Below are 12,326 nucleotides of genomic sequence, written 5' to 3'. Positions count from 1 at the left end.
AACTTCCGCAGCTTGAGCGATCTCCACAACTACCTGTTTCAATTTTTTTGTGTTACCACCTGAGCGTATCTTTTTTATCCTCTGATCGCTTCCTTGTGGGAACCGACCAGAGCCTCAGGGGCTACTACCTATGCATAGATACATTTTTTCATGACAAGAGCAATTACAAACACGAAATTGCATACCTAGAAGCCTCTTAGCAGGCCCATGAAGGCTTCATTCAATCTGCTTTTCGCGGACAGAATCCTCTCAACCACCGTACCGAATAAGGTACGGTGTTCCTCTGACATGGACGCACTCTGCAATGTGCCCATCAGAGCATCCGGCGCCTCCGGATTCTTGGAAGTTGCTACAGGAGTACGGACTCCCTTCAAAGGGGTGCTCTTACTCGACCCTAGAGTCGTCTTTGGCTGTAAACCAGATAGCTCGGGTCCTTCATTGTTCGTTCCCATGGGGGTTGAACCCCCGGGATCCTTGATGGTCAAAGTATCACCCTTGGGACCCGTTTTAATTGTCCCTCGTGCCGCTTGCTGATCAGGAGAGATCCTCCAAGACGACACTTCGGAGTCGTTCGCCCTAAGGGGCAAGGATGCTTGTGGGGGTATCTCGCTCTCCATTATCTCCGGAAGTAAGTCCCCCATGAGGAGGACTGTTGAGGAAGAGAGCGGGCCGGACTGCAAACATATAACTTAAATGTTACCCCTTCAAAAAAGGGGATATGTCTATAGCATCCTTATTCAGTTACGATTCGGCGAGGGGCTTCCCCCTATGATGGTGCCCGGTGGCAACATCGGCTTCCAAGCCCGATCCACCCGACAGGGATGTCTTCCCTCTCTTGGGTGCCTTTGCCTACAAGTCTTGGGAGGCAGTCCTTTTCTTCCCGTGGGGAGAAGGTATATCACCTTCTTCATTTCCTTCGCCTTCGTCTTTGGAAGAGGGAGTCTCAGTCTCCCCGGACGTAACATCCGTTGCATCTTTAGAGTGGAGGCCACCTTCGACCTCTGTGCTCTCCTTAGTCGGCACTTGATACGATGTCGGGGCCAGCATCCTCATCAACACAGGATTGGCTGAATCTTGGGGAAGTGGAGCCGAACACCTAATGTGATCCGCCTTCTTTATCTAGCCATGGTCAAGGATAGGTTTCTTAGCACATTGCTATGAGACAATAAAATCAAGTTTCATTCATAAATTGAAAACTTACGGAGGTATCCGGATGGTTACAGGCAAGGACAATGTCTTCAGATGTATCTGGCCACTGCTTTCGAGTCTTGAAGAATAATTTCCACATCCCCCTATGTATTGCCGAAGGGTCCGTGGTCCTTCTGGATTGAACTCCCACATGCAGAGAGGCCGTCGCTGGAACGGGAGGATCTGACGGGCTAGCATCACCTGGATCACGTTAATGAGACCGATATCTTTTTGGAGGATGCTCTGAATATGATTTTGAAGCGTTTGCACCTCATTAGTTGATCCCCAATATAGTCCCTTGTTAACCGACGATGCGAGGTGCGACGGAGGGCTAGACCAGAACACAGGCATGGCTGCCCTTTTGGTGCCACGAGCTTCAGTAACATAGAACCATTCCCGCTGCCACGAGTCCGGGGCCTCTTTGAAGGTACCTTTCGGCCAAATAGCTTTGGCGAGTTTGCTCATTGTAGCACCACCAAACTCCACCTGCTCCCTATCGACCAGCTTCGGCTTCACGCTGAAGGTCTTGAGCCATAGACCAAAGTGTGGGGGGATGCAGAGGAAAGCTTCACACATGACGATAAACGTCGAGATGTTGAGAAGGGAGTCTGGAGCTAGGTCATGAAAATCCAACCTATAATAGAACATGAGTGTCAGGACCCCGATCCTAAGTCACACCGATCTAGCATGTATCACATCATATCACTTTGGGCCTCACGCACGATATTCCCACGGGTGCCACCTTACCTGGCCCGGGACCGTTTATGCCATTTGGCTCACATATATGATAGTGTCGCTAGTATCCATATGACAGAGAACCCGGGCCGAACTTACGGGGACAGGCATACATGAACCAACATCGAACGTGTCGGTCATCAGTGTGTGAATCCGGATTGTAGCAACTGGGCTAACAGGACTCCGGGAACCCGGGCTGTAGCAGGCTAGCAGGACTCCAGAAGTCACCGCATGACATTTCCTCGAAGGGACAGACACAGTAACGAAGTGGATCACATGCCGGCCAGTCTAAGTGTTCCGGAGCAGTAGTAACTGGGCTAGCAGTACTCCGGTAAATCAGGCTGTAGCAGACTACCATGGCTTAGTGGAGGCACTAGACTATATTTCCCCATAAGAGAGGCTACCAAGGATAAATAGCTAGGTTGTCGAATCCCACACATACCAAGCATTTCAATCATACACACAATATGCCTGATATGTGTAAATACAACATGGCATCACAACAAAACTCTACGACTCAAAGTATTTATTCATTAGGCTCCGAGGAGCCAAGTATTACAAACATGGGTCTCATGACCCAACATACAGAGCATACAAGCAACAAGCACATGCAGAAGCTTAACTTGTCTGGGTACAGACAACTACAAAAGAAAAGGCTGAGAAGCCTGACTATCTACAAGACCCTGCCGAGGGCAAAAGATCGTAGCTGAGGTAACAAGCTAAATGTCTAAGTCCATGCGGAACTACTTGTGAGACTGAAGTCTCTCTGCAAAAACATAAATTAAGCAAATGTGAGTACAAATGTACCTAGCAAGACTTACATCAGAACTAACTACATATGCATCGATATCAAGAAAGGGGGGTGGTGGAGTTTAACTATAGCAAGCCAACTTTGACTCGATGGCTATCCTAAACTACGACTGCAAGTAACTCTTTGAGGTGGCACACACGAGTCCACATATTCATCTATCAATACACCACTATGGATCCGCTCATGTCTCCCTACGAGAATGCCATCCATAGCACTCACGCTTATCTTGGGAGTTTTAGAGTATCCACTTCAAGTTATCTATGAAATGTATAGGCAACCTAGAGGTCCTTTACCGCGGGCGCAGCTATTCGAATAGATCATTTATAACCCTGCAGGGATGTACTTCTTCACACATGTTTCCACCACTTAGTGTCCGCACACGACATGTAATCGGCAGACTACAAGCGAAAGCCGACATGCGTGTAGACCACGACCTGACTAACCACACGAGTCCCTAGTCCTGGTTTATTGCCTATTCAGGTTCCATCCACAAGGAAATCCGGCCGGGGTGTCCTCAACGGCCCCGAACGATGTGTGAAGGGTTCCCGAGACACCAAACGGGCGCCCGATACACCGTGCCACATGCCTACCTATCACGGCCCACCCATCGGGTCAGCGCTGCGCATGGCCCCTAGCATACTACAAACACCAGAAACTACTTGCAACTCCTGGACAGGGGACAGGGGGGTTAATAAGTCGAGCGGGGTCATATTTCAGGGCCCAACATGTGGTAGTAGCTGTTCATGGATCACAAACACAGAACTCTGTTCCTGAGGATGGTTTCAATGAGAGAACCCACCATGTACTCCTACATGGCCTCTCACCGCTACCTTTACCAAATCGTGTTCACACACTTAGCTCACACACAGTAGGACATGCTCATCACCATTCCAATTCATCCTCGATGAATTGGACCTGACTCAACTCTAAGCAGTAGCAGGCACGACAAACAAGCATGAACGAGTAGGCACATCGGGGCTCAAACAACTCCTACTCATGCTAGTGGGTTTCATCTATTTACTGTGCCAATGATAGGTCATGCAAAGGAAAAGGGGCTCAACTACCACAGCATGTAACATTTGAATCGTTGTTGTCCTAATGTAGTAAAAGAGAGCAGGAGTGAGAGATTGGGATTGTATCGGAATGAACAAGGGGTTTTTGCTTGCCTGACACTTCTGAAGATAGCATTGAGTCTTAAATAGTGACAACGATCACAACGTTGGAACCACGTCTACCGAGGGGGAACAACACCGGCAAACAGAGAAGAAACATGATCAATGCAATGCACAATATGATGCATGATCATGACATGGCAATATGAGTGTGTTTTGGCTAATGCAGCTTTGAGCAGGGTGGTTTGACTTCATTAGAATCAAAGATTCAAATGCAAACCCAAAATATGAATTCATATAAGTGTATTATCTTGTTTCATGTAAACAGCAAATTTAAATTGCTCTATCATGCATGAAACTAGTACAGATGGATAGGTTGGATTTTTCTGATCAATTTTCATATATAAATCTTTGTATTTGGAGTTACAAGTTAATTACTATGATTTTTTTGAAGTTTGTAGCATTTTATGGAATTTCCTGAATAAAAATAAATCCAGAGAATACTTTATTGTGTCAGCATGACGTCACAATGATGTCAGCGGGTCAACAGGGCTGGTCCAGGTCAAACCTGACTAGTGGGGTCCACACGTCAGTGACTAACTAGCTAATCCTAAATTAATTAGTGTTAACCTAATACTAACTAAAAGAGTCAGGGGGTGGCCCACGCGTCGGTGACTCATCTAATTAACTAAGTTAATTAACCCTAATCAAATCTAACACTAATTAAGTAGGGGCCTGGGCCCACACGTCAGGAACCCAGGGGAGGTCAAACCTTAGTCAAATAGGGTCAACCCCGCCGGTGTTTAGCCGCCAGCGGAAGCAGACGCAGCGGGGCACTCGAGCATGGGCTGTGGTGCCCCGTTCGCTGCGTGGCTGGGCTCGTTCGAGAGCCCAGACCAGCGCGCGTCGGGCAGTGGCGCCAGCCTGGCCTGGGGCGGCCGGAGGCGACGGCGAGGAGCTCGGCCGCGGTTCCCGGAGCTCAGGTGCGCGTGGGGTTAAAGTTGCGGTGCGCAAACAAGCGAAGCGAAAGGCTAGCGGGGTGCTACGCATTGCAGGGAGCAGATTGGACTCACCGGGGTGACCATTTTGTCACCAGAGCTGCATGGGCGACGAGCTCAGGCGGCGGTGCGTTCAGGCGTAGGCTGTCCGGTGGCTACGGTGGCCGACGAGGAAGAAGAGAGGGATGTTCGGGGTCAGAGGCTCACAATGAGTCGGACGAGAAGGTCGGCGAGCTCGGAGACGGTCTGGAGCGGGCGGTGCGGCGAAGGCGACCTCCGGCGGTCGGAGGTTGAAGAAGAGCTTGGGTCGTCGCTTGGGGGCGTTTGGCGTCACGTGCGTCGACGGAGTTGGCGATGGCGATGAGGCGGAGCTCAGGGGCACGTCGGAGAGGCAAGGGGGTGGCGGTGGACGCGGCAACAGCAGGCGGCGGCGAAGGCGGTGTCCATCTGCGGTGGTGCAGAGGCGAGGGGGAAGAGCAGGAGGGAGTGGGGCTGGATCGGGACGGCTCTGGGCGTTCACCGACGCGTCCATAGACTTGGCGGCAAGCAGGAGGGGGTGTGGCGCCTCGCGCGCGCGTGCGCTGTCCCGCCTCTGCCTACTGGCAGAGGTTAGGGATGACTGGCACCAGGCCAGGTGGGCTCGACCTGTCCAGGTAAGTGGCCTCTGGCCTTCTCTCTCTCTCTCTCTCTCTCTCTTCTATTTTCTTTGTTTTCTATTTTTTTGCAGTTGTTTGGGCTTTATTTTAAAATGCCAGAGCATTTTCAAAAATCCTGAAAATATTTCTGGGCACTGTTTAGATTATTTGCAACAGCCCTCATTTACCTTCAAGATTATTTGGACGTTTAAAATTATGTATAGCAGTTAAATGTCCAAGAACAAATACTATATGATTTAATTCAATAACCCAGAGTGTCCTAAAAAAGTGAGCACAATTTTTGGCAGAGGTTCCGGACCAAAACAAAAATGATTTACTTTTATGAAGGGCATTTCAGGTTCATTGAAAATATTTTTAGGTTGAACCTATTTGAATTCCATTTGATGCTAGGGTTTGAACATCCCCAATTCAAATTCATTTGAATTTAAACATGATGACATGAAGATCAAGCAAAGACAAACAAGGACTGATCTAGGGCTCAGACAACTCACCCCCACTAAACAAGAATCTCGTCCTGAGATTCAAGTCCTAAGGTAAGAAGATAGAGGGACACAAGCTAACACAATCTTCACGATCCACATGTCCTTCTTGAGGATGTTGATTCATTGCATCACCTTGATCTTGACGTCTTGCTTTGAGAACTACATCCAACATGACAACGAGAAGAAAGGGATAATTTTAGAAGAATCAATATTCTTGAGGTTCGAGCAACTTAGGATCATCTTAATGATCTCAAGATCAACTCACAGAATGAGACATAGAAACATCTCTGGAGCTGAGAGGCAAAACATGCATCAAGAGGGACGGAAGAAACAATTTGATGAGGGTTTCAAAGTAGCAAGGAAACAATTACCATGATCCCATAACGGGGCACCATGGAAGAGGTGACTCGTAAAGTTATTCCCTTAAGTGGCAAAAAGAATTACTTTTGATACCGAGATCACTGAAACTCTCTATACCAGCCTAAGGAAATTCACAAACGATCATTTGAAGGAGTTCGAAGAAATGCCATACTCAAATCGGAAAGGAACTATGGTTATAGAACAACTTGGCAAATGGAAGGCACATTCCAGTTGTTACCGAGGATATAACCTAGTGACTGAGCGTGTTTTCAAGAACTAGAGCATTTCCATATTCATCAAGGTTTTACCAACATCTGTGCCGAGGATCGTGGCAACACATCATACTACCCTGGTGAATCATGATGGAGTATGCAGATACAAAATAGGACAACACTTTATCAGATTTTACCTTAGCAATGCCAAGGAACAAAACCTAGATGATCGACCGAGAGACATTTAGCACTCCGCTTCTAATGTTCTCCTTGATGTACTGCTTACCACGGTCATGCTTAAAAGCATCAACATAGCCATCAAGTAAAGGTCGGACTTCGGAATACAAAAGGATCCATAAGGAACAACTTCTATAATAAGTCACTCGAAATCCTCATGGAGAAGACGGTCAACTTGCTCAATCAAGATGCTACAATGATAGATCTTACGGCTAGGTGTGTTGGCAAGAACATCAACCTTGTCGGGACCTATAAAATAGATCTTGGAAAAGTTCCAACCATCATATCTGCCTGACATTCAGACCTGGTTGGTAACGGAATATTTCAGACAGCCTGTCTGAAAAAAGTTTGCAACACAAATCGATGAGATGATGTTGCGAGATTCTCGGGAAATGAACTACGATAGGAAGCTCCAAAACATCAGCTGGTTCTGCTACATACATGTGAGCATGTTGTCCAAGACAAGAATGGCCACATAGTAGTCTTATAATAAAACACTATCGAGTTCAGGTGGGGAACCATCGTCGAGGATATCAAAGTCCTTGCATAAGGTATGCTCTTAAGAAGGAACTTCTTCTCCTTGAACAAGACATTCAGTGGCTTGTTGTGCTAGGAAACACATATAGAATGGAGGCGGCCAACCTATCAAACCATAGAGCACTTCGCACGTGCATGACTAACTTGGGATGATTCCAGAGGAAGCAAAAACAATCTTTCTCGTATTCACGGTGGCAACTTGCATAGAATTTGCATGAATTCGAGGAATTCACTTCTTCCATCCAAGCATAAGCTTCATGAACGGAACACGAAAGCATTGCTTACAAAGTTTCCAACACTAACTTAGATCTTCAACATGAATCATGGACAAGATGAAATTGTTGTCAATGGGATCAACAAAAAACCATCCAGGCTTCCATATAGATGGAATTCCATAATTAGGTGAACACGATGATAGCATTGGTCAGACCAAAGGATGTAATTGTGTATGCCCGAGGGATTAACCATGAGTAAGACAACATTACGAACATCGTTGGTTCTGATTTGATTTGAGGATAGCCCACACTCAAATCAATGTTTGGACAAGACAATAGATCCAATAACTGATCACGAGGACCAACTGATGAAGATATCATCTTTCTTCAACACACACACACACACAAAAGATATCCCTTAACAGGAACTAAGTCAGACAAGCTTTTATCTTCCAACTCTCCAAGTTGTTGTTTGTCTTAACCAACTAGCTCAGGGGTATTCAACACGGAATCTTGGAGAAAGGGTGGTTTAGAGGGATAAACCAACTTGAACACGAGCTCAACATAGCGGTCAGGGGTCAACCTGGTGATACTTCTGAGAATATATTCGAAAAATCGCGGACCACCGATATATTAGTAAGCTCGAGAACAATCTTGCGTTCAGGGCAAGACGATATGATCAAAGGAGCGACGGATTTTCACAATCCTAACTCATTGATCGACAAGTGCACCCGGAAATATGGACTAGTTAGCATGATCAATCTTAGGACGACACTACAAAAAAAAGACACATCCGTGACATTTTGGGCTGAACGAAATTTTTTGCTGTCATACTTATGACACTTTTATGACGATAATTGTGACAAAACCCGGTATCATCATAGATGTGGTGGGGTCCTACTTCTATGACAAAAAATCATGACAGAAAATGGGTTTTTCTTCCTGGGCGGGCCGAAGACGCAGCTGCATGACATTCTTTGGGCCGTCCATGACGAAATAAACGTGGTAGAAGCGAGGGTGAGGAAAATATCGGGGTGTTCCCGGTTAGGGTGGGTGGTCGGTGCCGAGCGATGCGCGTTTCTCTCATACACGCACGCGTGTGGGTGCCAGGCGTTGGGCTCTAACTGAACCCGAGCGATTGTACTGTACGCTACGCATTACTGAACCTGAGCGATCGATCGATGGCTGTTAACTAGACCCAATTGAGCAATTCCTTCGCTACTGCTGCTAACTGAAGCCGATCAATGCTGCCTCTGGATGAACAGTGAGCATTACTAGGGGGGTTTGGATGAACAGTTCCCAGTGGGGGTGGATGAACAGGACCCCGTGGGGTGGCCTCTGGATGAATAGGACCCTAATAGATTGAGACGGTTGGGGCTGGATGAACAGGACCCCGTGGAGGGCTGGATGAACAGGACCACCCCATGGAGGGCAGGATTAATAGTAGACGGTGGAGGGCTGGATGAACAGTAGCCCGTGGAGGGGTGGTTGAACAGGAGCCCGTGGAGAGGGCTGGTTGAAAAGTAGCCGGTGGAGTAGTGCACGTTTGAGGCTGGATGAACAGGAGCCCGTGCATGAACAGTCGCAGGTGGAGGCTGGAGGAGGTCAACGATGTATGAACAGTACCCGTGGAGGCTGGAGGGGGTTGACGGTGGAGATGAACAGTATCCTGTGGAGTCCCGTTTTGCGGTACGCCACATCCCTCCTGATGAACAGGACCCCCGTTTCGACCGTAGCGCTCCAACACAAGTCTGTTTCCTACGTTTTGCGGTAGGCCCCACCCCACCCGATCAACATGACCCCCGTTTCGACCATGGCTGGTCGAACACAACGCGTTTCTTCCGTTCTGCAGTACGCCAGGCCTTGTTTCCATCGGCGGTTCCGTCCAAGCCCTCCCGATGAACACGACGATGCATTCCGATCCGTACCAGCCGGTTGGCTCCCCATGAACACGGCGACGACGCAGTTTCTCTGTTTCGACCCAGCCATGTACACGAGCCCTGGCCGTACGTATGCGCGAGTAGGCGTTCGAGACCCTTCCTGTATGTACGTCTATGGCTGTATTTTCTTTCTTGCACACTGGCCGTTGTATGTACGTGTGTCGGCGTCCTGGGAACGGGGGTCCCCAGACATGCCTGCCTGCGGCCCGCGGCGTGGCTAAGCCAGCAGGCCGTATGGCCCATCTTCATCAACAAGGCATCCAAGACCCTCGCGAGGCGGGCGACGCAAGACCTCCTTGATACGTCTCCGTCATATCTACTTTTCCATACACTTTTGCCCTTGTTTTGAACTCTAACTTGCATGATTTGAATGGAACTAACCTGGACTGACGCTGTTTTCAGCAGAATTGCCATGGTGTTATTTATGTGCAGAAACAAAAGTTCTCGGAATGACCTGAAACTCCATGGAACATATTTTTTGGAAAATATTAAAAAGAGTGGAAGAAGAATCCATGTCAGGGGGCCTCCACCTGTCCACGAGGGTGGGGGGCACGCCCCCCTGCCTCGTGGTCCCCCTGACGCTCCACCGACCTCAACTCCAACACCATATATTCACTTTCGGGGAGAAAAAAAATCAGAGAGAAGGATTCATCACGTTTTACGATAGGGAGCCGCCGCCAAGCCCTAAAACCTCTCGGGAGGGCTGATCTGGAGTCCGTTCGGGGCTCGGGAGAGGGGAATCCGTCGACGTCGTCATCATCAACCATCCTCCATCACCAATTTCATGATGCTCACCGCTGTGCGTGAGTAATTCCATCGTCGGCTTGCTGGACGGTGATGGGTTGGATGAGATTTATCATGTAATCGAGTTAGTTTTGTTTGGGTTTGATCCCTAGTATCCACTATGTTCTGAGATTGATGTTGCTATGACTTTGCTGTGTTTAATGCTTGTCACTAGGGCCCGAGTGGCATGATTTCAGATCTAAACCTATTATGTTTTCATGAATATATGTGAGTTCTTGATCCTATCTTGCAAGTCTATAGTCACCTACTATGTGTTATGATCCGGCAACCCCGAAGTGACAATAATTGGGACCACTCCCGGTGATGACCATAGTTTGAGGAGTTCATGTATTCACTATGTGTTAATGCTTTGGTCTGGTACTCTATTAAAAGAAGGCCTTAATATCCTTAATTTCCATTAGGACCCCGCTGCCACGGGAGGGTAGGACAAAAGATGTCATGCAAGTTCTTTTCCATAAGCACATATGACTATATTCGGAATACATGCCTACATTACATTCATGAATTGGAGCTAGTTCTGTGTCACCCGATGTTATGACTGTTTGTAACGCCCCGGATCCGATGCGCCTGGTGTCTGCCAGTTATTCTTCGTCCTTGCCATGTCATTTGCTTGCGTGTCACACTTTGCCATGTCATGCCCAATATGCGATACTATCCTAAAGAGACTCGAAGGTCCCACCAAGGATAGAACCGCATATTGATACTCTTTTGCAAGGTGGATATTATTACATCAACATTACATAATAGATGGGGATACATACAAAAGGCATACAATGCCACATGAATATAACATCATCTTACATAAGAGCGCCATCCGAGTACGGATGAAACACAAACAGAAACTCAAACGACATGCACCCAGCTAGCCTAGGCTGCCGACCTGGAACCTATCCCCTGATCGAAGAAGAAGAACTCCAAAACAAGCAAACATAGCTCTCGCGTCATGATCATCGCATAACCTGTACCTACAACTGTTGTTGTAGTAAGATGTGAGCCACGAGGACTCAACAATCCCATTACCATGGGTATCAAGACTAGCAAAGCTTAATCGGTAAGGAAGGGGTAAAGTGGTGAGGTTGCAGTAGTGACTAAGCAAGTATGGTGGCTAATATACACAAATAAGAGCGAGAAGAGAAACAACGGAACGGTCATGAAGCTAGCAATGATCAAGAGGTGATCTCGAAACTACTTACGTCAAACGTACCCAAAACCGTGTTCACTTCCCAGACTCCGCCGAAAAGAGACCATCACGACTACACACGCGGTTGATGCATTTTAATTAAGTCAAGTGTCAAGTTATCTACAACCGGACATTAACAAATTCCCATCTGCCACATAACCGCGGGCACGGCTCTCAAAAGTTTATACCCTGCACGGGTGTCCCAACTTAGCCCATCACAAGCTCTCACGGTCAACAAACCATATTCCTTCTCCCAGGAAGACCCGACCAGTCTCAAAATCCCGGTTTACAAGACATTTCGACAATGGTAAAATAAGACCAGCAAAGCCACCCGATGTGTCGACAATCCCGATAGGAGTCGCACGTATCTCGTTCTCAGGACACACCGGATAAGCAAAGCGTACAGGTACCAACGTAACACAAGTTGCCAAGCGATGGTCCCGCACGGTGCTCTAGTTTGGACCAACACTCCCAGGAGCATAGGCCCGGGGGTAAATAAAGATGACCCTCGGGAACGCGACTCCCACGGGAAAAAGGCTAGGTGAGGCAAATGGTAAAACCAAGGTTGGGCCTTGCTGGAGGAGTTTTATTCAAAGCGAACTGTCAAGGGGGTCCCATAAATCACCCAACCGCGTAAGGAACGCAAAATCAAGGAACATAACACCGGTATGATGGAAACTAGGGCGGCAAGAGTGGAACAAAACACCAGGCATAAGGCCGAGTCTTCCACCCTTTACCAAGTATATAGATGCATTAATTAAATAAGAGATATTGTGATATCCCAACAAAATGTTGTCCACCATGGGGCAATCTTCAACTTCACCTGCAACTAACAATGCTATAAGAGGGGTTGAGCAAC

This window comes from Triticum aestivum, chromosome 4B (genome assembly GCF_018294505.1).
Source record: "Triticum aestivum cultivar Chinese Spring chromosome 4B, IWGSC CS RefSeq v2.1, whole genome shotgun sequence".
Lineage (NCBI taxonomy): Eukaryota > Viridiplantae > Streptophyta > Magnoliopsida > Poales > Poaceae > Triticum > Triticum aestivum.
Note: the sequence above shows the minus strand (reverse complement) of the source record.